This window comes from Numida meleagris, chromosome 2 (assembly GCF_002078875.1).
Source record: "Numida meleagris isolate 19003 breed g44 Domestic line chromosome 2, NumMel1.0, whole genome shotgun sequence".
Lineage (NCBI taxonomy): Eukaryota > Metazoa > Chordata > Aves > Galliformes > Numididae > Numida > Numida meleagris.
The window spans coordinates 32,182,096-32,205,817 of NC_034410.1; the positions used below are offsets into that span (position 1 = coordinate 32,182,096).

Here is a 23,722-nt window from a genome sequence, read left to right on the forward strand (position 1 = left end):
CACTCCATCCTTGTCTCTGTAGGCACTTTCAGTTACTGCAAATTATTTTACTGATCTGCTTGCTCATGGCACTTTTGCTGATTCCCTTCCAGAGGGCGGAGTCCTGCATATTAGGGGAAATAGAGCAGATCTTTTCCAGTTCTGGCTTCTCTGGTTCAACTCTGTCAAAAATCAGCTATGACTTGAAAAAAAAAATAATTCTGGAAAAATGCACTGGTTATCTGATCAATGTATGTGAAAGTGGACTGAAGGGAACAACACCCTGTTCCCAGGTTATTTACGTTTTTATATTGCTTCTTACCTCAGCTCACAGAGGTGGGTGGCACTTTGCAACCAAGTACTAAATGTTCATTCCTGCCCTAAGAATCTTACTGTCTCACTTGTGCTAATTATTATTGCTTGAGCACATGACTCTTCATGCATTTAAAGATTCATTAAGAATTAATTTTCAGAATGGTATAGCCTGAGAGAAACAGACAGATAGGTCAAGACAGCTTTACATGTGTAATGTCTATCATAAAAAAGAGTTTTAGAATTACTTCTCACTCACTGTATTTGTTCCTACTGTGGGAGCTCCCCCAGAGCAAGGCTTGCCAAAGGCAGGAGAAATAAATTTTTCTGGGGAAGGGAAGGAGCTGAAAGGAAGGATCTGTGTTGCTATTAATACTTGCAACTCAGCTAGAATAAAGCGTTCATACGAACGGTGTGTGCCACTAGATATCAGAATTTATAGGACTCCACCTGTATAGTATATTCAATAGCAGGCACATTAAAAGGATTTAGAGCAGAAGAAGAAATCACTTCACTTGAAATACCACAACTAGGTTTCGTTGCTATAGCATCCACCTATTTTATTCTATTAAGGATTTCACGCCATTTTTATTGTAATGGTGTCTGATGTCTTTATGTCTCTTATTTTTAGGTTGGCCTTTCTAGCTTTTGCCTCCCTAGTGAAAGTAGAGGCTTGATCTTACACGCTTTGGGATGAGGGGCAACCTGATTAACTCTCAGACCCCTTAGATCCTTAAATGTGGTCATGAAACTCCCCACCCCTTAAAATTGCCTGGTCGATGCTCAAGGACCTGGGAGAAAAGGTACTTGTGACAAAGCTCACAATAGTTACAGTGGGGCCAGGGTAACATCCAAAAATATTGAGCTGCAGTCATCAAGTGGGTAAATACACAGCCCAGTGCTCAGTGCTTTAAAATGTCTCTAGAGACCTCTCAAAATTGAGGAACAAATCAATGGCATAGCTTCTCACTTTCCATGCCTATTTTATCCTCCACCATTTCTTTGCTGACAACCTAAGATGTGTTGTTTTCTAAAGCTGTTCACTTTGAACAATCAGAGATCTTACTGTGGTTTGCTTTTGCAATCCATACAATAACATGCCATTGCAATAATGGCAAGAGTGGGCAGCAAATCACATATGCATTTTCAAGGGAATGTGGAAGCCAAGGCACCACAGTGATTGAAGAGTGTGGAGCAGGTGGGAAACACCGTTTTCCCATACAAACATGGAAAAATTACACCTGGAAGTCTGCCTTTGCTGCCTTTTTATCAGAAAGAAGCAGACAACATGGAAGGCATTCAGAGAGAGCAACAAAAATGATTGAAGGGCTGGAGGGAAACTTCTGGGCATGTAAGCAAGGCATGAAAACTAAATGTGTATAGTTTATGTAAGCAATCTTTAAGGAGAGGACATGATGACATAAAGTATAAATATAAAGGAGGGAGGGGGATTATTAGACTTGGTAGAAGGGATTACAGTTAAAACAGAAGATGTGCAAGTGAGAAAGAAGATGTACAAGGCCTTATGAGGAAAATTTTCCCGAGAGTGAGAGCTACAGGACCATAGAGCAGTCCTCTAAATGAATTGGTGGAAGCTCCATCTCTGGAGACACTTAAATCTGGACTGTACAGAGCATTAGAAAATATAAAAATACACTGTAGGGAACAATCCTGTGCTGTCAGGGGATGGACTAAATGACTTAATGCATCTTTTCCATTTCTAATTTCGATGATTCTATGGCTCATTAATTGCATATCATACAAATGCAGTAAAATTTGATGGGAATTAAAAAAAGAACCCACATTGTGGGAAGGCTGCCAGACTGAGTGTAGACAATTTCATATTCCTCAAAACACAGGAGACAAGTACATCTCTCTTTAGGGTTGTTGTTATTATTCTTTAAGTTATTCCATTCACATTTTCCTTTAGCATATTTGTGTTACATGTAACCGAGCACAGGACAGGTGATCGCTTCCAGTGAGCAAGTCATGTGAACTGATGCTCTGTGCTGTTTCCTTAGGAGCATGAAAATGTAGTTTCCTACACAGATGTACTCGGGCAAAGTTAAGTGATAACCTCACTTGGCAGAATTTATGTTATATCTGGCTCAGCCTATTTCCGTGGAAATACATGACAGAACTCTGAGTGACTTCAGTGTTCTGGGGACATCCTCCTAGACACCATACTGCTGGAAGGTCTCTGAATCAAGAGCCCACCTAGTAAATTCAGCAGCAGTTTGTCAGTGAGTGGACAACAACATTCTGAGAAGGACTGGCATTACTTACTGAAAGTCTTTACGTGGATGCAGGTTCTTGATCTGTTCAAACGAAATCATGGTGCCATTGAAGCCAACTTTTTCTCCCAAGCACGTCACCTTGAGTGGGAGACTTGTTAACAGGCTGCTTCTTCTTCAACCTTTTCAACAGGATGATCTACATCCTGTGTCTCATGCAGGACGTTGCAGTGGTGTCCTACCTCAGACCATGCATACCCAAGCAGCAGAGCATTGCAACCTTCCACCCAGCGGTGGCTGGTGTGATGAACTTGGAGAAGAGATCACAGCTTTGGATGTCAGCTGGTGACATACCTCACCTCTTGACTTATGGTTGACCACAGCATGGCTTAAATGTGCAAGAAACGATTCTTGAAAACTATCTGTCCCTGTAGGGCTTTGGGAGTACGAGACTGTGGCCAAGGTCTTGATCTAGATAGAAAGTCTTTGGCTCTCAGACTCTGCCTTGATGAACTCATGCTAGGCAGCGCTCATGTTGGGCTTTTTTTACCTACTTGTCTAGAACAGTATAATAATATTTAAAGAGCAGCACAGTTGGTTGCAGCTGGCCAGTAACTCAGCTTTATGGTGTCTTAGCAGAAAATTGAGTGAGGCAGGGAATCAGGGTGTACTAGCACATATACATAATGTATTTCATTTCACTAGCTGCTCACTAAACACAAACCACATCTTTTTCTTCCTGTCTAAACACGCTGCTATGGAAAGTTAAGTCATGTCCTCTTGATTTCTAACCTCAGTCTGTTAACTGGCTCTGTCCTGGGCTGTCTCCCTGACCATATAAATGGCAAAACACCGAGTAAATCAATTTGTGTTTCCATTTGAACTTCTTGTTACAGATGTTCATTTGTTTTTAAGAACCGTTCCAACTTCTTCAATAGGCTAATGGTGAAGCTCTTTTTTCTCCAAAGAGCTCTATAATAATTAGCTCATCTTGAACCTGTGGATAGCATACCAGGAGGGTGTCATTTTCCCCCAGTCGCTCATGATATTTTTGTCACTGATCAAATCACATATTAATAATAACATTTTACACAAGATGAGCTCAAAAATTTCACCCAAGAAAAGCACAAACTTATTCTGGAGAGTTCTTCTCAATGCAGGACTGATAAACAAAGAGGAAATGCATCTGACACAACCCTGGAGTGTTCGTAAGTGTTCACACTGTCTGGATGTGGCAGGTAACTATTGCCTTTTCTGATCAAATGCTGTAGGACGGAGAGAGTTGTGCCAATTTTAGCGAATTTAAGAACTAGCTTGTAGCATGAGGTAAACCCTAAGCACCCTTAGACCAGGCAGAGATGAAACTTCCTCTGTAGCTATTCAGCTGAAAGAAGAATAAAGGGAGAAGAACGTGACCTATACTCACAGCCTGTGAGACCAATACCAGCATCTGATAAAAAGAGACTTAGAAAAAGTAATAACATTAATGCAGATGTAGAACTGTCATATGTAATTTATAATGGGCAGACAATTCCAGGCAATCACTCCCACAGCTCTCATAACTCAGACACATTGCATATATGCGTGTGTGTGCCGCATTTATATGGGGGTGTGTGTATTGCATATAGATATGCAGAAACTCATTATCACATACAGTAACAGTAAATATTTGATGGGCTCCCTCTTTAGGTCTTAGTCCCTAGTGAAGCCATTGCAGCTCCCCCAGGAAAGCACAAGCCTGGTGCACATTGCCTCACCAAGGGGCAAGACCCCAGAGAGGCTCTGGCTGGACTCTGGCTGTCTTCTTTTACTACAACTGCATTATCTCCATTCAGATCATTAACAAATTACTACCAAAAAAAAAAAAAAAAAAAAAAAACTAATGAGAAAGCCTGATGCTACTTCTTAGCTCTCTTAGATGTCTGTTCACAATCACTTGATGGGAAGTGTCTATTTTCCTGTGGAGCCTGACCCAGCTATGATTCCATGAATCTGAGCTGATTTAGCTCCCTGTGCTCGCATACTGTCTCACTCCAAGAGGAGTCTCATAAGGATTAATGGACTACTGCATGTGGATGAGGGTGGGGGAATCACATTTTCTCTGAATGTGGGCATGTTTCAGATTCATCTGGCCCACGGACAGCATTGCTCACGCTGAGCTTATCTAGTTCAGAAAGAGTCTTCTGGTTTTCTGACTCCTTCCTTGTCAAATGGAAACCAATCAATTCTCAGAGGGTGTTGAACTGAAACCAAAAAGCCGGTTTAAAATGTATCTCACTGGAAATTGGCAAGCCTATCTACCTGCTCCACATCAGTGCTTCTCTGCTCAAGTACTGTCTTTACTTGGCAGCAACACAAGATAGAATAAAAACAAGCAGTTCTTCCCAGATTTCTGCCTGCTTAAATTTACATACAAGATTAAATGATTTTTTGTCTTGTTATTATACCCCCTGGGTTCCTACAGTACAGGTTGTTTTATGCATAAATCATTTATGGCTGACATGTTGCCTATAATTTTCTCCAGAAACTGGTAATTTCTCAGTGCAGTAAATCTGCTGTAATTTATAGCGGCAAACACCTTGGAGTTGCCAAGCTGACATTCCTCACTTGTGGTTCTAAGTTGTCACATGCTGCTGTCTGCTCTGAAGCCACTGCTGCATTTCATTTTGGGGCAAAAATTAGGTAAGGAGCCAGAAAGACCCCAGGAACTCTGTTGCAGAATGTTGTGGCAGCAGCCAGGCAGTAAGATACTTGCTTTTGCTTTTATTTGGGAATTTTATTTGATGATGGAGTCCAGGAGATGTAGCCATCCCACAGCAGTTAACCTTTTTTATTTGCTGCAGTTCAACTCATTAATTTAAAGCAAAAAGTTTCCTGTGTGCCATGGATGAAGTTTTTCTGAGGAGATTAATAACTTTCTCAGTCACATGTGGTCAAGCTCTGTTTACTTTCAGCTGTATTTCAGAATGCTCTGGGGCTTTTTTGGGTGGTAGCTTGTCAAAAAAGACACACTTTACACTGATTTATCTGGGAGACTTTCATGGCAAGCCTAAAGCTGCTCAGCAGTGCTTTCTTTGTGTCATTTGTCCAAAGAGATGATAAACTGAAAACTCCTGTCTTGTGACATAAAGTGGTGCATGGGTGTACTTGCACAGCTCTGTTGCAGCACATGATGCCCAGGATCTGTGTGCATAGCTTTGGGCCCTGGAAAAACATGTGCACGGACAACAAATTCCTGCAGGAAGGGGAAGAGTGATGGCGCTCCTTTATATGCTTTAGAAGTGCAAAAGCCAGCTATGGTGAACCAGGATGTGAATTTGTAGCTAAGTAGCTGCTCAAAGTTAACTGTCCTCCTGTGGGCCCACCTACTCTGCTCAGCATGTGGCAGGTCACAAGGACAAGCCCCAGGGGGCAGCTCCTGTCTCAGCTCGCCTCTGGGTGACACCTTCGTCTGTCCAACCCATGGGCAACCATCAAAAGCCCCTCATCAGGCCCTGGTGGCAGCTCTCCCTGCTGCTCCCCTCTGGTGGGATGGGGATCCCAGCCTCAGCCCCCTGCTTTCCTCAGACACCCCAGCCTGGCACAGCCTGGCTTGTTTAGTCTGGCAAGGAGAGGGCTGAGGAGAGATAGGATCACTCTCTATAAATATGTCAGGGATAAATGGTGGGGAGTGGGAAGGGACTACTTTCAATTTTTGTTTTCAGATTTAGGGCAGTGTTTGGCAGAAGAACAAATAAATGGTCATAAGGTGGGCACCAATAAATTTAGGCTGGAAATGAGAAGCAAGCCGTAATCACCAGAGCAGGGAGGTCCTGGAACAGAGTTCCCATGGAGGAGCAGGGGGTCCAGAGCACATTGCCGTCAGAGCAGTGGTAGATGGCCACCTGAGAGGCCTGACTGATGTGCTCACTCTGGGAAGGCTCCAGTGGGACAGTGCAGGGCGTCCTGTCCTGTCCTGTCACTTTGAGCACCCTGAGCACCTCCCTACATCCCCAGGACAGGAGAGATTCTCCTAAATCATTGCTGCCCTGAGCACCCAGAGGTGTCAGCCTCCTCGAGCAGAGCCAGGCCTCTGCCTCGTGCTCTCACAAACTCTCTCAGCCTGGCTGGACCCAGCCCAAATGGGAAACAAGGCTTGCAGCCCACAGAAGCCAGCAGGACCTAGAGTTTAAAAAAATTTGCCTTCCATAGATACTTCCAAGATATTGTGAATCCTCATTCCTTACTGCCAATGCCAATGGCCCAAGTTTTCATCTCTTATTTATTCCTAAGTCATAACTGTTTACCTTTGAAACACAGGCCCAGGTTTGAAATATGTTCAGGCTGTTGCTGAAGAAAAGCAGTACATGTATGTCGTTTGGGAGCTTGTTTTTCATTAGCAAAGATTTTCCTCGCATGTAGAAAGAAATAACATTAAGAAAATAAGCTTCTTTTTGAAGAGGACTGATGTGTTTCGATCAATTTTTCAGCTGTATTTGAGGAGAGTATATTGACACAGAAAATAAGAATAAAAAGAAAAAAAAAAGAGAAAAATGAGAAAATATAAGGAGAATCCAAATAAAAGGTCACTAACTATTAGTTGCAAAATTCCTGGAGTCACAAATTACAGTATTTTAATCAATAGAACTTCTAGTTTGCAATTAGGACTGTTCAAAGAAATTGAATAGCATTTAACTGAATATTTAATACTGACTAAAACTGCTGCTCAAGTGCGATTAGTTTAGCAGCACTGGACAGTTTTGCATCTGTCTTTGCAGAGACACACAGGCTTGAAATTCAGAAATGAAAATGCAAGTAAGATTTATACATGCAAAAAGCATCTGGTGGGTATGACTAACTGTTTTCATGAAGGTAAATGTGTAAACAGAGGGCAGCAACACAAGAGAGTCATTTCTGACTGTGTTTTCCTTCTCTCTGGGAAATTGTAGGCAAAATGTCTTCCTGACTGGGCCAGTGCTGATAAAATCATTTACATCTGGGCAAGACTTGTCTGTGCCTGCCCCACTCCTGAAGCCTCCAGGCAGGAGAGAGCCCATGGCCCTTGCTGCCACCACCAGTGACAATCCTCCTGCGACCTCATTGTCTCAATCTCCTGCGGAGCTCTGGTGTTTGACTTAGCAACTCTCAGTGTTCCTAGTGCCATTTGGCTGTTTACCATCACATCCACCACACGCAAACCCTTCAAAATGTCAAACATCACAGATTAAAATAAAATACAGTGATCACAGGATATGTGACTCCCAAGGCAGCTGTGACAAAAATGCATCCTCAATCACATACCCTATGGCATCTTCAGTGAGGAAGCCATGAAGGGAAAGATCGTGTCTTCACCATGCATTTTCAGATCAGGCATTTTTCTCAGGTCTGTTCTTGGAACATGTTTAAAGAAAACTTTCTCCCCTCACCCATTTGGAAAATGTTTTACATTCCAGAGTCAAAACTAAGATCACCACATACTCTCCAGTCCTCTCTAGGGCTCTGCAGTAAATGTCATGAGGAAAAGGCTAAGGAGTGTGAGGCTTTGACTTGGGCTCTTTCAGACACTAGCTTGATTTTTAGTTGTTTACTGTGGCTGCTAGACATTGAACTCTGGACATCCTTCTCCTCCTCTGTTTCTTTCAACAGATTTCATGCCAAATTCTTTTCAGGAATGTGAGTATAAATCTGGAGAAATTCCCCAGGGTGATCAGGACCACTGCGGACTTGCACTTCTAAATAAGAGCAGTGTACAGCTCTTGTGCTTACAAAGTTGGCATGAGCCTAGACTTTACTTTTCCTCCTGTGTTTCCAAACTGTGGTCTCAACACAGTTTATACTGGACGATTTCCATCCTCTAAGGTTCCAAGAAGTAAAGCGCTTTTGTGAAAAGCATGCCTGAGATTACCAGAAAATAAGAGATGTAACTGCAGGCTGCTGATCTGCTCTTTGACACTTCCACAGGAGTTGGTTTTGGTGTGGCTGTCTCCCAGGCCACTTGTCTAGAAAATCCTTGGCCTGCATTACTTTGGATATACCATTCAAGCATGTGTTAATTCTCATTTTATGCATTGCTTCTAAAGCCTGATTTCACATTTCTACTGGTAAAAATGGTGCACTTGGTAGGGTGCATTTGTGTTTTGATTGTGCATATGCCACTGGAGATGCCCAGGACACCTGTAACACCTGCTTGTGTAATGGTGGGTACTGTTTAAAGAAGAGTTTAAGACAGTGGGATGTCATTTCTTTTCACATCCTGAGACGCAGTTGTAGAGCAAAGCGGCCAAAGCCCTACTGTTAAGAAACACAATCGAGATCCTGATTCATCTGCGCTCCTCTTCTCTTTGCATGAAATTGGCATGTCTTACTTATGCATGAGCTGTGAGTGAGTGTGTGTTCACCTCCACTCGTGGCAGAGAGTCAAGATGGTGCAGGGTCTTCTGGCATCAACACTACCCTGAAAGATGGAAGAGAAAGTGTGGCAGCACAGAGGGATGAGCATCAGACCAAGCTAAGTACACAGGCTTTTTGACAAACTGCTTAATGGCCAAGGGTTGAGAATAGTTTCTGAATGAATGCTGGATAGTCTCAAGATGGGGCTTTTCTCCCCATGTCATTGTTTCACTCCCCTTTATATTTTGGTCAACATGTTTTGTCCCCACCTGTTCTGGTTCACTTTGACCAATGTACTCCAGAAAGCCAGCACATGGTAGTAAAACACACAGGGGTAGCTTCATTCTCAGTGCTCCTTAGGAAGAATATTTCACAATAACCTCAATTTTAGGAGGTTTAGGACACAATTAACAATGTAACTAAAGGAATATCTCACTTTCCAAAGCTCATACACGCTCTGCACTTCAGTGTCAGTGTATCTCATTCTAATGGAAATTTCAGTTTATACTTTTGGTCATTTCCCAGTGTTTCCAGTTGAAAACTAGGTTTCCATTAGTAATAAAAGTTTTTGTATTGCCACGTGTATGCCTGGGCACTAGCAGAGACTAGTTGAGAGAGTCTGATGGCATCTATTGGAATGCCTAGTATGGCAAGTAGGGGAAATATTAATCATTTCCTTTTTAAACACCAACAATTTGTTCTGTACTCAGCTGTACAGAATCCAAAGTACAGATGGTGCCTGTACTGAAGAACTTGCATGTCCAAACAAGATGCTTTTGGGCCAGATATATTGCACCGAGCGACCCAGAGCTTTAATATTGGTATACTTTTAATCTTACAGCATGGAAAAAGCTCATAGGAGATTATTATATAGACTTAAATGATTATGTGGATTGTCAGGCTTTATAGCTAACTGATGGTGAAAGGAGCATGCTAACATGCTTCTATGACAAATATTATTGCTTTATTTGCAGTCAGTTGCCATATATACAGAATTATTCATCTCTTTCATATATCGTTGTAATTTTGTTTCAAAACTTAAAAAAAACAACACACCCTCCCCAGAAAGGTGAAGGTGAGTGTTTGATGTGGTCATTAGTGTTCCCCTGCTGCCCACGTTAGCTTCATCATGCTGTCATACTCTTCTGCTTTTAATTTAGTGTTCTAAGTAGTATGTGGAGGATTCCTGATGATTGTAGACTGAATTGTAGAAAGAAGGAAAGAAAGATACTCTCTTGTTTTTTGAATATCACAACCAGTCCAAGGTATTGATATGTAGCTGGACCTTTTGCCCATTCCATTTTCTTTCTGCATGGCTGAATACCAATTATTCAGTTGAACATGCCTTTTCGTGCTACCCAGTTTGTATGCCCTTGGGATGAAAATGATAGCACATGAATAAGGTAATGTGTCAAATTAGCTTGGCAAAATCAGGCAATTGGGCATTTTTAAAGGTATTAAAACTTTTTCTCCATGGTTAGGTCAGGAAGCTAATACACGTCTGTTCCTTGACCAGATGCAGCAGCCCACATAAATCACCGTGCTCTCAACCTGTTTCCTGTGTGCAATACCAATCAGGAGGCAGAATGACCGCACATGGCAATCTGCTACAGTGTAGGCCCCAGGAATATTTCCTGTACATAAATGTTTTTGTGCTTTGGGAAATCCTACTGTCTTGTCTTTTTCCAAAGAAATCAGACAAGAGGTGAGTAAAAGGATGAAGGACAGGAAGGGAGCTCAGAGACTACATGTTGAAAAAGGGCATCTTTTATTCAGATAGCAGTGAGTTATATAATGTGATGAAACAGCAGAGTTAATATCATATCCTAAGGTATAAAATAATCTTTCTCAGGTGATGTGTTCCAGACCTAGTTTGGATTGAAAATTTCCCTGATATCCACACTAGCTTGTTGCTTTCCACATTGCATTGGTTAAAAATCATGAAGTAATGTCTCCTCAAAAGGAAAATGACTCACTCGCAATGATCAATTGGCAAATTTGCTAATAGGTCAAGGATACAGAGAAAGTGGAGATGTATATTTGTTGTTGAGAGGTTTTCTCTGATGTGGTAGAAGACACGGGATACTGATAAAACTGACACTGGTGATGCACGAAAGTTAGAGAAGGAAAAAGAGCAATAGTAAGAACAGATGAGGGGGAAGCAACAAGATATATTTGTGATTAATTTTACATTAACTGTGGGCATTTTTTTCTCTTTTTAGTGTAAGACCAACTATTCAGAGAAGAATGCTCATAAGGATAAGAACACCGTGGTGGAGGATAAATCTTTTAATCAAAGATCTAACAATTAACCTAGAATTACTGAAAAACTGATAATTGCATACCCTTTTGTAAACCAGCTAAGTTTAGACACAGCAGATTAGATTTTGAAATGCATTTTGTGTAGAGGGTGTGTGCTGAGAGGCTTTTCAAAGATGCCTGGCCAGATCAAACAGCAATTTCTAATGAATCTGAAAGAAGTCAGCATCTCAATCACTTGCTTTAGCACCTTGTATGTCGAACCAAAGCACAAAAGTGTTTAAATTGCTTCTTGTACAACTGTTGGTAAGTTAGCATCAAGAGAGATCAAGTAATCTGCTGATAGCCCCAAGAATTCAGCTATGCACAGCTGAAGGACGAAGCCCTCAGTGTGTGTGAGTGCAGGCTCAGAGTTTGGGACAGGGTGTGTTTGTAATTACAGAACGATCTCAAGGCCTCTTTATGAAGTCAGGGCAACCAGAGCCATGCCAGGTAATTTAAAAGAAGGGTTAGGGAGAGGACATGACTTCTGTCTGTCCTTCTTGCAATGAAAATGTAAGAGAAAATGCTGCTGAATCCTTAGATCCCTCAACAGCATTGGAGTTTTACTCCTGGGGGTGAAATGTGTAAATAATGAAAGAAATGATCATTATATAATTTATTATTCAGTCTGTAAACAGGAAAAAAATCACTGTTAGCCTTGCTTTCTCTCATGAAAGCACACTTTTATTTTTCAGCCTATGATAGCTCTCTATCCCAGTATATCCCAGTTATTTGTCCCAAATCTGTGTTGTCTTGGAATGGAAAACTGAAAGGTTTATTTTAACCAGTGGCAGAGAGCTGGTGAGGGAAGCCCTTATCTTTCACTTGCGTGAGCTGAATGGAAAGTGACTCTTGCCCAAAGCAAAATGAGTTTGTTGATCTCCCTTCGGCCTCAGTTAAATCCTGATTCATGTGACAAAGCCACAAAATATACATCAAACGATATTTGGTTTTACTGTGGGACTTATCAATCCAGAGATGCCCAAGGCTAAGCTTACATAGACATGGAGTGGATCAGTTTGACCTAACGCCAACATGGCCATGCCCCTGAAGGGGAATCTGAAACCAGCATGATGGGGACATTCAGGACTGAGCAAGAACCTTTGTCATACAGTTCAGCAACAAATGTTGGGCTGCAGCAACCAGATACATCAGTTGAGCTCACAGTGATGTCTCCACATTGATTACTCTTGTGTGTAGCTGTGGATTTTCTGTGGTCATGTGAGGAATATGCCCTTGAATGAAGGCATGACACTCTTTGCCTTTGTCTGCATGTGACAGAGCATGAAGCAATACTGGGGTTCCCCATAGAGTTTGCTGCCAGAATCTCATGTGAGATGAAGCAGCAACTCTGAGTGGTAAATAGGATGATTCAGCCCCTCTGGTCTCCTGAATTTTATTCAAGAGTATCAACTCTTTCTATCAGAAAGCCAAAAAAAACATTCCCCACAGCATGCATATACTGTATAGGCTGTGTGAATGTGTGCTTATTCTGTGGCTTGTTTAGAAATCTCTGCAATTAATTCTGGAGATACATAAACACTTTCTCTTTCCAGTTTCTATTTCTTGGGTTGCTGTTCATAAAAATCAAGACTTAACTTGCAAAACTGCGAAATGGGAACATCTAGGTTAAATATTGCAGATTTTTCTGCTGGCCTCAGCAGAGCAGCTTCTTTAGATGAACAGAACAGCACTCACTTCAAAAAACACCTCTATTCCAAGTTCAGTGTTGGCTTCCCCGTCGAGTTAATTAATCTCTGAGGACTGGAGATTAAGCGAATTTGGAAAGTGAGCAGAATTTGGTTCTTGGAGAGTTGCATACATTTGCCTTTTGTGGTTAGGAATAGAACCCAGAGACTGTTTATTCCATGGTAGGAAAAACAGTTTTTACTTTTCTTAAACACAGCTAGCTAGTTTATGACTCCTGGCAGGAGTACAACAAGTTTGAGCAACTAGTTTGTTTGTTCCAGATAATTTATAGAGGGTGGTATTAATTTTCCTTTTCCCTTAAAGGAGTTCTGTCATGTAATTTAGGTCCCCAATGAGACATTGCTTAGACCTGATAGAAATCATTCATACTGTGTTCTCCAAAATCCAAATAGTCAGACAAGGCTGTGTTAAATCCATCATGCTGCTGAAAATACATGAAATGCAACAGCTACCACTACATCCTGTAATTCTTTGGTTCTCCAGGGTGAGAGGCTCTTTTCCAGACAGCACAGCAGAGATGTAAGTTAATTAGCAAGTATTCTTCCAAGAAACAGGCTGACGTCATTAAAGACACTTGCGATGACCTCAGTGTAAAGAAAAGCAATAGCCATACCGGTGCCTTGAGCTAGAAAGAAAAAGAAGAGTGAAACCATATTAAAATAGCTATTTAAGACTGAAACCAAAGCTCTCAAGAGTGGCAGCAGAGATCTGCTCTTGGTTTTGAGTCACACCAGCTCCACCCCCGCTCCTCCAGCTCCTGCAGGATTAGGAAACACGTTACAGTAATGACCCAAAGGCTTGGGTATAGAGTCTCAGAGGGGCTGGAAGGCCTTTCTCCATCCCGTAAGTAGCACATTGCAAGTTATGCCGTGGTCTCTAGCAAAATCTCTGCTCTATACGGCAGCATGAGCTGAAAGCAGATGGCCTTATTCATCTGTGGGCAAGCCCACAGAGAGGCCCCGCTGTGATTCCAACACAGGGTGTTTTACAACACCTGGCAATTAGAGATAATAATTGAGATGTACAAGTGCATTATTGTATTTATTATTTTGAGTAGATAATCTTTTGTGTTGCTGAGGAATGTGGAGGCTGCTATGGAAACCGGGGACAGAGCTCACTCCCAGTGAACGATGAGAAATAAATGCGTAGAGTATTAAAATAATGGTGAAGGCAGATTATAGAATTTTTAAATTACTACATTTACTATTACATGTAAAAGGATTCCATCTGTGCGTGCTGAAACCACACTCTTAGATACTATTTCAAATTAACACTTGGAATAACTATGTATTTCTGGTGTGCGAGTTACTTAAACTTAAGCCTGCCTGAATCTTGCAATGAGGCTTTGCTGAGCATTAGGTCAGCCTGGGATTCCAAAGCCAAGTGGAATCATTTGAAGGAATGGCCCTTGCATAGATTCATACCCTGGTTTTGAGCTCTTCCCTGATTCACACATTAAACACAAATGGTTGCATCCTGACTTGCCTGCTGTAATCATACAGAAGCGTAGATTTCAATGCCAGCAGACATATATTTAAAGCTTGCATTGGAAATTTATTTCTGCACTTCACCTGGGAAACAAAAAAGCCATGAAGAGAAATAAAGACCTTTATAATATTTGATGAAGATTCACAGAAGCCACAAAGGAGCACAGAAGCACTGCACAAAAGGTAAGGAGGGGTAGAGGAAAGAGGGATCTGCTAGCAGAGCTTTTTCTCAGAGGAATTTGCTTTGGCTCCCTTTGTGAGAGCCAGGATTAGTTGAACTACTTGTCAAGCTCCTGGACCCATTTATTTTCCTGAGCATTTAACGAGAGGCTGCTTTGAAGGCTAAGGAGATAATTGCTGGATGAAAGGGACTGCTAGTTTGAAGGAACCCATTTGATGAGTGTATCTTTTTATTGAGGATTTATTTTGTTCTCTGATAGTGTGTGTGCTTTAAGTGCTGTACAAAGTACCCAGAGCAATGGAGAGGCATTCAAAACAATTACATTTGAATTAATTAATATAATGAATGACTGATAGGAAGATCAAATCATTATCGTTATCTTTTAGTGATAAATGGAGGGTGGAGGGGAAGCAAAGAAGAAGTGCTGGCGTAGCTGGCTCCAGCCTAACACATGTTTATTTAAGTGACTCTATACAAACATAACCCCTCATGTCAGTTAAATCAGCAGCATGTCAGTCGGCACTTCTGGTTACAGACTATTTCAGAGCCATTCATCATTCAGCGTTATAAAAGCCATTTACCCTCAGCCCAACATCCAATCAAACCAAACAGAAAATGGAGCAGGAAAGAAGCACTAATAATTGTTCTTAGCTTCCTTTTAACTTTTGCTACAACTCAGTACATCCTGTGTGGTAGGATAGTGGAGAGGTTTTGCTGAACTAAACAGAGAAGCCTTCACCAGGCCATTAAAAGTGGGAAAGGGAGGGGAAATAGAGAGTAAGGAGCAAAAAAAAAAAAAAAAAAAAAACAAGAGCAGAAATTTAACTCTTGCTCTAACATTTCTTTCTCTCACAGGCAAGTTTTGCAAATTGCCTTTTTCATTTCCACCCCTGAATGGGATTCCTAATTATTTTGCTTCAGCTATAGAGGCAATGCAAATTCTCAGGACACAGACAAGCTCTGATGCAAGCCTTCATGGCCAGGAGCTGCCCCTAAATTCAATGGAAACCTTCCTGGGCGGGGCTGCTCTGCCAGGGGGAATTGAGCAGCACTGTCAGGGCCTGATGAGGGTTGATGAGAGATGCCCGTACATTCACAGATGTCATAGATGTCACCCTCCGAGTGATTCTTTTGCACTACATATTCACCTCTGACTTTCTGCAGGTAAATAACTTGAGTGCCAAATGCCTTAGGATGGCAATGGTTGGGAAGTACAGCATGCTGTGTTAACATGAGGCTTTAGAAAATTACAATTCCAAGGGGAGAAAATAATGACAGGAAGGTCTTTCTGGTCCTGAGTGGTCCCTCCTCTAATTTGATAGCTAACTCCTGCTAGTTTCGTCCCATTTGTGCTGATATATGACTTGATCTTCCAAACCTTTACTCTCATGAGCGATCCCATTAAGATAAATGAGACTTCTCTCATGTGACTGAGTGGGAAGGTATCTGAATGAAATGATCAGCCAAATCAATCAGCTCTTCCTTGTCTCCCTAGTAAAAGTCCCTCCATTATAAGTGTACTAGCATGCAAAAAATGGGAGCATTATTGGGTAATAATTTTTAAAATGGCCACATCCAGTTCCTTTGTGATGTTTCAGCTCTGGCATTTTCCTCGTTCTGTCTTTGCTCTGCCTGATTCAAATCCTCCCCTCATGTTTATTATTAGTTAACTATTTCTTAATGGACCCCTTCATTTATGAATAAGACTCAACAGCAATTACAGCCCCAGTGGAGACCAGTACACTACCCATCTGCTCCGTCCCTCGCTCTCGGCGTTGACATTCTGCACAGGTTCCAGCCCCTCTCATCGTAACAAGCCAGGATCAATTTTCCAGTGGCAGCTTGGAAATAATAGTACAAAATGTATATTAATACAGAAATATATTGTGAAACTGTCCTTAAACAAACAAATGAGCCACTTTAAAATATTACCACTATAAATGACCATGACAGTAGCACAGCACATATAATAAAAAATAACTACTGAAGAGAAGCTGCTGAATTACTACAGTAATAAACCAGATGTGATTATTATCATTTAACACAGTCATTGAATACCATGAATCCCTGAAGCCATTAAAATATTTATGATTAAACATTTGCTATTCCTTATAACAGAACATATAGCCTAGTACTAAAGACTGTTAAAGTGTTATTTTGGCTAATACATGCTAGCACCATGAAAAAGGTCAGCTACTGCTGCCTAAGCTTTCTGAAGAGATCACCTAACAGCTGTCTTTGGGGTTTTTTATGTATATATAGCCTTTATAAGATGAGATACCTCTACAGCACATTACTGTGTTTAATAGGTATAGATGTATGCTCACACTTTCCTCTATGCATCTATGTAATGGAACAAATACAAATATCTGATTTTATTGGTAGAGGAATGGATGTTTTCTGTCTTCCAAGAATTATAACAAAATTTTTAACGTTTTTAGGAAAAAAATACTAGCAACAAAGCCACAAGCATATGCAAAACTGGAGTCTAATTACCTGCAGGAATTTCAGCATCCAGACGCTGTATTACCCACTGAACATATTTTATCTTGTGGGCACTGAATTTTTTCCCCAATGTTGGAAGTACTTCCCCACCTTTCTCTTGTCAGTCTGATTTTACAGCTAAAGCTGCCTCAGCTGTGGTGACCTGCAGGTGAGAGACACCTCTTGTTGGTGCAGAGGGTGACGGAAATGGAAGTTGTGCTGGTCTTTGAGGACAGGCACTGCAGCCCTCTTGCCCAGCCCCAGCAGGTAGGGTAGGTTCTTCCCTCATGCTGCTGTACTCTTTTATGCTACCAGGATGGAGAAACTATTACTCTAATTGGACACTCTTAAACAAAAGGAAGGCAAAGCTAAACTTTGTCATAACAGGGGCAGTAGTGTGGGCCCTGGGAAGCGCCCATCTCTCTGCAATTCAAGGAGTAGCCCAGGCGAGTGTAAGTGAGGCACCTAACCATGAGAAAGCTGATACTAAGTAAGAGGAAGCCCATCTCCAAGTACTGAGTGCTACAAGAGCCTAAAGCCCTGCTTGCTTGACCCCTACTGTGGAGGCATGTATCCTCCAGTGTGTCTGTCTGATTGCTACATCCAGTGGGCATCTGCAGAGGAAATGAACATGCCGACTGCTCCGGGGTCCACAGGAAATTTAGGGAGAAATTGGGTTAGCTGCTGCTGCCTCCTTGTAAATGGCAAAGTATGATAAATGCATCATGCCCAGCTTTTGCATAAAAGCCCAGCATGAGAATGCTTACCCAGGGAGTGGGAAATATGCACTTCTCTGCCTGAGACAACTCCAGCTCACATCTCCTACAGCAGTGAGGTAGCCGCCAAGCCTGGACTGGTCTCAGTGGTGCATTAGTCATGTCTGAAGGTTGCCCTCAGGGAACTAATGGGGAAGTTTATCTGATTTCTGAATCTGGCTAGGTCAGGGCAGGGTAGAGAGGCGTAGCTGTGTGAAAGTGAGGCAGAGAGGCAGCGCTGATGGATTTGAGCAAGGCAGAAGCTGTGAAAACATTTTCAGCCTCACACTGCTGGATTCAAGCATCTCTCTTTCACCAAAGAGCCACTTCAGATACCCAGATCACAACACAGTCTGAGCACTCATGTTTTTCTGTGCCACGGCAAGATTCAATACAACGATACCAGGCTAGTAGTAGATACACTTATCCTGTTGTCAGGAACCCCAGAAATTAAAGAATTTATTTTCTCCTCCAGATGACCAGGAAGGACTCCAGAGGCCACTTGTAGTCTATGAAGATGACTATCTGAAATGCATCCATCTAGACTTGGGTGCTTCCTATTCATTATGCTTTCTGCTAGGCAGCTTCACCCCACCAGGTAACCTCATGTGTCCTCCTCCTGTGTCCTTCCATCATTACCATCACCAGACACTTCCAGGTGTGTTGCAGCAAATTAGACAGCACCACATCCAGGAATAATTACTCATAACCAAGGACTACTCTGATGAAGCTGCTTTTCCATTCTCAGCTATCAGAAATAAAGATAGCTTTTATTTACCTGAAAGATACATACTACAATTTAAGCTTTGCGTTCAATATTCAATTAAATCAGGGATGGGATTGGAGTTTTTCTAGATGGTTTTGCTACATGCAGGTATTTTCTCAGAGTTTAAAAGTGCCAGACAAGGTGAGGGCCTTGCTGGTCTCTGGATTTACCAAAATCAATGTTTTGGAGAGATTTTGACTGTGCCCAAAATAGAAGATAAGGGCATTGTGACAATTGATCCGACACCCATCTATTCAGAGCCAGTGATTTGAAACTCCTCATTCTCCTTCTCCCAAAATTTGAGGAAAGCTGGAGTGACTTCGTGCTCATTTTTGCTGAAAACAAGGAACTGAGGAATGTGTTGGCACAAGGGAAGGTTTCACATATTCAGAGTAGCTCTCAGTACAATGCAGGTTTTCTTGATATCCCTTATTCTGATCTATTAGTCCACAAATCTGTCTGAAAAGTGAACAGAAAGTATATTGGAAAAGATATTAACCAAGTTACCAGAGTTTTCACTATTTCAAAGCACATTGAGACTCCTCTATTTCCAAATCAAAAGGCTGTGCTGTGCTGTCCCACCAGGCTCCAGGTGTTGGGTGGAGACATTTGCTCATTAAGGAACAAAAACATGGGAAAAGATTACCTCTGGATTTCATTTGGTGTTATGCGGAGATTTTTGGCTTCTTCCTCTCCCCAGGGGCATAGATCCAGGGAAAACAATGTCCAGGAAAGGAAAACAAGGAAGAAAGCATGCAGAATTACTTAGCTAATGAAGAGAAATGGCTGACTAGTCCTGCAAGAAGGCAGTTAGCAGGGACACATCCCCACTGGGCTCACCCAGTGGAGAACAGACACCGATACAAAACACCAAAAGGTGAGCATCTGTGGAGTGACGCTGCAGTTTCTCCAGCTATGTTTTGTGAGCGTAATAGAGATTTCTGTAGTGCCAGTGCTCACAAAACAGCAAATGGCTCTGATCATCCATCCGGAACCAAAACCATTTCATGCTCCCTGTATGGCTCTTAGGGGCAGAAGAGAACTCAGGACGCAGATTTATATGATAAAGCGAGGAGAACCAATAAGAAAAATGACATTAGTGCTGCATCCTGTCTGAAAAAAGAGCTCAGCTAACGTCCAAGTCACCATGACGGTACTGCTTTCTGTCCTCCCTCCCTCCATACTTCCCTGTCCATCTTTTCCTGTCCTGATATTTTGAGGCAAGGTGTTGAATGATTCCTTTCCAACTATTTTTTTTCTCTCTGAATTATGATGTTTTTACAGTATGGTATGTTTTATAATACGAGCATGATAACAAGATTAAATATTTTGTGGAGTTGTTTTGTTTTTTTCCTCTCTCAAACAAAATGGAACCAAAGTTCAAATTTAGAAAGGCTGTGAAAGGGGATTTCTATCCCCCATGTAGGTGAGTGTAACTATGATCAGAGAAAAGAAAACTTAGAACAAAAATGCTCTGGATATATTGAGGTAGATTTTTCACCACAAATCATTTGCATAAATAGAGGTAAGTTGATTATAATCAACTTGGGTATTTCCTGTGGCTGAAGTTTTACTCTATTTATCTTTATTTCTGCTATAGTTTCATCAGCACAAAAAGATCAAGGAAGCAGTAAGACAAAAAAAAAAAAAAAAAACACAAAAAAACCCCAAGAGTATAGGCAGCTGCTTACTAGTGAGTGCTTTATTTTCTCCATAATATTTTCAGAGTGTTTGGGGGAGTAATTTCAAACAGTCAAGTCAGAGTCCATTGAGAATTGATTTTTGTGACCTCACATAGTGTAACAGAAAATTATAACAGGAAATAAACCATTAAGTGATAAACAAGGAAACATGGATACAATTACTTTCAGAACATAATTTTATTCACTCTAGTTTTGAAAATGAAGAGATAGTACTGACTGGAACACCTCAATTCTGAATGCAAACTGTACAATCTATTATATTAAACAAAGTCAAAAGCAATGTGAAAGATCTTGAATCTATTCAAGGCATGCACCTCATTACAGACTTAGCAAATTAAAACACAAATAGGATTAGAAAAGAATAATGTAACAATCTCCCACCATGGTCCCTGGAGCATTAAGTCATAAATTGGGTTTGCATTAAATTGTGCCTGCAGTATTGAATTCGGGGAAAGAGCTATAGGCTGAAGATAAACCTTGCTAGGCTGGCCAACTTTGGTATGGCTGTGTGTGTTTTCATAAATACACAATGAATTTGTTGGAATCTAAAAAGGCACATTCAACAAAATGTATTTCATATCTTAATTAGAAAATGCAGATATGGGGTAGCAATCTCTGGCTGCAAGAGGTATAAGCCCAGCCAAAAGCTGCAGACATTTGAAATTGTCACTTCGCCTGGAGGTGTTGTTTATATAAGGTAGTTCAGCACTTCATCGCATCACGAACTGTGTTAAACTACACAAGTTTTCAGGTTTGCACAAACCTCTAGTGTGCCGTGAGCTTCTTTTAGGTGGAAGGAACAATCTTAGCCCAAAAGAGCAGAGAGAAGCTGAGTTTCTGATACAAATGCATTCTGTTGTTATGGGAACTAAAATGGTGAACGATGTGAAAAGGATCTTTCACTAACAAAGACCGGCTTGATGATATTACGGCAGTAGCTATGCAGAAAGCAAATATATCTGCAAGAAACAAACAGAGCTTCTTTTCCAAAGAAGATGCAGACTCCTGCCTGAAAAGCATTGACTTTAAAGAGAGCTGAATTCAACCTTTCTGTGACCCTAAAGAAATTACTGAGTAATAGTAGGAATTAATTTACTTAATTTTTCTTTAATAAAGGCTTTATCCTTCAAAGGTATCTTATTACTGTCATCATCCTCGTAGCTGTCATTTAGGGGATTGCTAACGGCAGCTGCTGTGGCTAAGGTGCCTATCATTTCACACCACAAAGGAATCTTTGTATATTATTATAATAAGGATTTTTTGTACCTTCCTATTTTAGGGATTCACCCGTCCCCATTTGTCTGTGACAGACTTTCACAGTTTGGTGGAGAGGAAGCCCTCAGGCTGAGGAACTGTCTTTTCAATGCGTCTTTCCTCAACTTTTGCTGCTGTGAACTGCCAACATCTGCCAGTTCCCTCCACTGATGCGTACTTTGCAGGTCCACACCAGCAGCATGCTAACACAATAACACAGCCCAGTGGTATTTTAAGTCCAGTCTCACAGCCAGTGCCAAAAGAGCACAGGCTACCCTGGGAACACTTGGGTTTTAATAAAGCGGCTGGGGAGAAAAGGGAACTTCATGCGGTGACTGGGGAGTGCTAACACCGGGAATTTGTGCAGATTGATGGGGCTGCAGATCCTGTGTCTAAGTGATGGAATCCTGGGACATTCACGCCTGCTCTCGGGCAGCAGCAATGATGCCCAGCCCCAGGGAAGTGAGTGCTGAAGGACATCTTCAGTCCATAAGAGTGCCTCTACATTGAGGGTGCTGTATTTCTTCCCCAGCCCCAGGTCCCGGGGAGCACGCAAGACCTGGGGAGTTTCCCAGCCCCTCATTTTAGGTGAAGTGAGGTTTTACCCTGTGCTAAGGTGGAGGAATCTGCCCTCTCTCCTCTCAGTCTGCTGGTGGAGAATTTGCCGGATAAACACAGCTGTATCCTCCCCTTGGCTGGCAGCTCCCTTCTGGAGCAACCTTTTAACATTTTTCTTGATTTTCTTAAACAGCAAACATTAGACACATTAAGAACAGCAACAACAAAATCGTTAAGCACTATAACATTCTCCGAGGAGCCAGACGTATCCTTTAATCAGGTTATGGAAAATTCATTCCTCTTCCAGCCATTTATCTTCTTTGTTTATGCACATACCAAGTGACCCACTTCTCAGCATCAAAAATAATAACAAAGAAACAACCAAAGATTCTTAATTATTTATGGACTTACGTGCCATTTATTTTGCTTTATTGGAAACCAAATAATCAAGTTCATTCGTTTCAATTAAACATAGCATGTGCTAACTGTCTATCATTCTGTCAGTGAATCCTGTTCTCTCACTTCAAAGTCACTACTTGACCTCAGCGGGGAAAGGACTGGTATTGCACCTTCTTCCATAGTGATTGATTGTTTACATTAAAAGGGAGATGCATAGATTGAAATTAGAGCTATGCTGTGCTTTTCTCCCTGAGGCAGCCTACAGCTTACGTCTTCCGTACAGGTGCAAGGGTGGCAAGTCCAACTTAATGTAAGTCCATCTGATGCAAGTCATAGTTGGGGAGCTAAACTAAATATCCCCCAAAATGACAAAATCAGGAGACACAGCCTCATTATTTTATTGAAATTTCAGATCAACTAATTTTTGTTGTCCTTGACAAATCTGTTCATAATGATACCCACTCGATGGGAGAACTACAGGAGGGTGAAATAGAAGTACACACTGCAAAAAGTGCTGCATAAACTTAACAATAACCAGCGAAGTTGTTAATTAGTATAGGCAAGGATGATTCTCATTTTAAAGAGGCTGTATTGTGTTTTAACTCACAATTAGTTGCTCAAAATTGACATGGATTAGGAATTACAAAGCAAGCCATAATGAAAATAACACAGCATTGAAAAAAATCATTACCAGCATGGAAAAAAAAACCAAACAATTAAAACTGTTCATTTAGCCTGAAAAATGTATTTTGTTACATTCAGTGCTATTTCATTTCTTTGTTAGAATGTATCTGAAAATGAGATTCAACACTTACTTAGCTTTACCACTCCAAACCTAACTAAGTAGGAAGTATCTCTTAGAGGCTGTTAAGAGGACAACTTATGGTACTTAGAGAAGATGGAAGAAAGGTCAGAGGAGAATGTCAGGGGGATAAACGCAATAGAACAAGGCTCCCAAAAATACAGGAAAATAAGTAAGGGAAATGTAGATCATCTTTGCCTGCACAGATGACGTAATTGCTGAGCTGCTGCTAGAAGGCTTTAACATCATGTCGGTGGTATTAACACTACTTACGATTTTCTTTTATGCTTTCTGACACATCCCCACAAGCGCACACTTCTGGAAACCAACCACAGAGGATGGCAAGGTATTTGCTCACAGGGACTGGGCTGGCAGGAACCCAGTTAGTCTCTTTCCTGCAGTAGGAATTTCTCATTTCAGGATCCAAA

At 41.4% G+C, this 23,722-nt stretch overlaps 1 long non-coding RNA gene across 1 annotated transcript; it reads right to left on the reverse strand.

Annotated features, from left to right (window-relative positions):
* LOC110393063 lies at nucleotides 14,391-17,696 on the reverse strand. The gene is made up of 3 exons (XR_002434767.1): nucleotides 17,070-17,696; nucleotides 16,321-16,414; nucleotides 14,391-14,476 (listed from the first exon to the last, which is right to left on the reverse strand). It is a non-coding gene; the product is annotated as an uncharacterized LOC110393063 (long non-coding RNA).